This window comes from Vespula pensylvanica, chromosome 11, assembly GCF_014466175.1.
Source record: "Vespula pensylvanica isolate Volc-1 chromosome 11, ASM1446617v1, whole genome shotgun sequence".
Classification (NCBI taxonomy): domain Eukaryota; kingdom Metazoa; phylum Arthropoda; class Insecta; order Hymenoptera; family Vespidae; genus Vespula; species Vespula pensylvanica.
Genome location: NC_057695.1, coordinates 2,243,625 through 2,246,124, shown reverse-complemented (window position 1 = coordinate 2,246,124; position 2,500 = coordinate 2,243,625). Strand labels below are relative to the sequence as shown.

Genomic DNA, 2,500 nt, shown 5'->3' with positions numbered 1-2,500 from the left:
CAGCACGCCCCTCTCGCTCGCTCTCTTTCTCTCTGTGTTAGCCCTTGCTCCCACCATCGAAATCGATGCTACTCGCGGATCGTAAGTTCAGTCTGCGACTAGGCAGCGCGCCTTCGACGTCGCGCTCGCGCGTTAACGAACGTTTACTTCCTTAATCCTCACCTAACCATAATCCGAGGCTTTGTTAAATCAGGTTCATCCGACGTTATTAACGATAATATCGATATATTAATACTATCGAAAGATTATAACGTGAATGTAAATCTGGAACATTTAGTTTCGATGGTGATGCAACCTATCAAGAATTATCTCTCGTAGTGATACTAGGAAAGATAGTCAACAAGTATCTCCAAGAGATTTCCTAGGTATATAAACGCTTTTCCGAAGATGGGGAAAGGTGAACGCAACAAGAGTCACCAACATGATCCATTCTCATACATCGTATCGTATACATCGAAAAAGAGAACCTGAAGCGAGCGAATGTGCGAACTGGGGTTTCTTTCACCCTGCGGGACGGCAATAGGAAGACCCGTCGTCGTCCCTGGAGTCTCTTTCGGTGAGTAAATCAACGCTTCTAGCTGAAGAAAAAAATAGAGAGAGAGAGAGAGAGAGAAAAGAAAAAGAAAGAAAAGAAATTGAGAAAAGGAGAATCGTTTCAACGAAAATTTTGTCGCTTCCTTCAAAAATTCGATGAAAAGGAAAGGAGGTGAGTAAAAGATAGAGATAGACAAAAAAACAGGAAAAGAAAGAAAGAAAGAGAGAGAGAGAGAGAGAGAGAGAGAGAGAGAGAGAGAGAGAGAGAGAGAGAGAAAGAGAAAAGAGAAAGAAAAAGAAAAGAAAGAATGGTAGGATGCACATAAATATGGAGAGAAGGAAAATTTGATGACGACGCGTCATAGATCGCACAGTATCACGTAGGATATGTCGCACCGTGGAAATGCCATGCGAATCCGTGCTATGCCACGGACATATAGGAGGAGGATTTACCAGAGACGTTTCGGTGACAGTTTCCATTAGGGTATACCACGTGATGCGTCGACGATGGTCGCTTCTATCTCTCTCGACCCTTTCCCAAGCTGTCCTGATGCTCGCAAGAAATTTCACCTATCTCTTTCTCTCTCTCTCGATCTCTCTCTCTCTCTCTCTCGCTCCAACTCACCCCTTTCACTTCTCGGCGTGTCACGCAAAGCTAGATACAGAGAAACACGACGTATATACTATACATATACTTAGATCACGTTGCACACTTCAAAATGTACAATACTCTGGGTAACTGTTTCGCGGGAAAGTAGCTAAACGCGAGTCGCTGAAACTTTGTTAATTAATTGCTTCGGAAATATAATCCACGTCGAGTGTAACTAATCAGGGAGAAACTCGGTCGGACGTTGACGGGCATGTTTGCTGCACCTATCACGTAGCGGGATGGAAATGTAATTTGCCGGGATAGAGTTAGCCCCGTTGAATGCCGTGGCCAACGGTATCAAACGTTACCCCTTCTCTCTCTTCTGGTAAAACCCCGCGACAGCTCGCCAGCCAAAGAGATCTTTCTCTCTCTCTCTCTCTCTCTCTCTCTCTCTCTCTCTCTGTCTCTGTCTCTCTCTTTCGTTCTCCCGCCCCTTCATTCTCTCATTGATCGCCATTCTCTGAATTTCGCACGTAAGGATCCAACGATGAGCTCGTATTCTCCTTCTCTTCTCTACCTTCTATACTGGTATATGTATACCTTTCTTTCTCGGTTTAGAGTTACTGTCTTTTCGAAGTGTATGCTTATATGTATATATATATCAGTTCTCAGTTAGCTTAGAAGTGTAAGAGTTGAGTGGAGCTTTTGGTACCCTGGTACGCGTTCTATCTACTGTTCCTATAGCTATAACGTAAAAACCGGTCGGTCATGTCGTATCGGGGCTTTATCGAAATTTACAACCCGATTTGCAAGTTTATCGAATATTCGCGAAATCTTACAAGCAAACTTTCGTTTGATTTACGTCGACGGTGTACGCAAGAAGAAAGAAAGAAAGAAAAAAAAAAAAGAAAAAGATACAAAAAAAAAAAGGATTGCAGCTACCGTCGCAATTCTTCCAACTAATCGCAACAATGTAGTATTTGATGCACAGCAGCAACTTAAATTATCGAACATCGTAACTACTATGCTAAACGCATACCAGTATGCAACAACGTGCCCGATAGATAACTTTGCGTTCAACTCTCCTTAGAGTATAGAGGAAAATATAAAAATTCTATCTTGTATCTTCTTTAAAGAGATACTTTGAGTTTTAATGACATTATCAAACCCGACGGAATGATCTTCGACATGTAAAGTTTAAAAATAAAAGATTCTATTATAATCAACAGCTATTATCCACTAGCAATGTTTGTGGTGATTCTTTATGCAAACTCATTGACAAGTAAAAAAATAAAAGATCTTTCTTTTTCTCTTTTTTCTAAAAATTTCCTCTCTCTCTCTCTCTCTCTCTCTCTCTCTCTCTCTCTCTCTCTCTCT

At 41.5% G+C, this 2,500-nt stretch overlaps 1 protein-coding gene and 1 long non-coding RNA gene across 3 annotated transcripts in view; one reads left to right on the top strand and one right to left on the bottom strand.

Moving 5' to 3' along the window:
• Positions 1-2,500, bottom strand: part of LOC122633138 — an 86,481-nt gene that overhangs the window by 32,749 nt on the left and 51,232 nt on the right. The gene's annotated exons all lie outside the window — the stretch shown is intronic.
• The window catches only part of LOC122633135 (discoidin domain-containing receptor 2-like), a 58,032-nt gene continuing 55,617 nt past the window's right edge, over positions 86-2,500 (top strand). Inside the window, exon 1 of the mRNA XM_043820689.1 lies at positions 86-556. The gene's annotated coding sequence lies outside the window, so the exon portion shown is untranslated. The remainder of the gene's footprint in view (positions 557-2,500) is intronic.